The sequence below is a fragment of the Plasmopara halstedii genome, assembly GCF_900000015.1.
Source record: "Plasmopara halstedii genome assembly, contig: Scaffold_42, whole genome shotgun sequence".
Lineage (NCBI taxonomy): Eukaryota > Oomycota > Peronosporomycetes > Peronosporales > Peronosporaceae > Plasmopara > Plasmopara halstedii.
The window spans coordinates 424,753-424,974 of record NW_020186963.1 but is presented as its reverse complement, the minus strand read 5'-3'; positions in this window follow the sequence as shown (position 1 = coordinate 424,974).

Below are 222 nucleotides of genomic sequence, written 5' to 3'. Positions count from 1 at the left end.
GTGCGTCAAAGTTCTGTGTCGCCACGTGCTTGCCTTTCTGACAATTATGTCGTCGCCGATTGAGGAGCAATCAATTATGTTTTCTGCTAACTAGTAAGGAAGTGTCAGCGGCATCACATTCTTTCCTGATTAAAAACCACAACCGTGTAACGTAATATTTTGCTTCAGGAAGTAAATCAACATAATAAAGCTTATTTTTATCAAGCGAGAACACGCCTGATA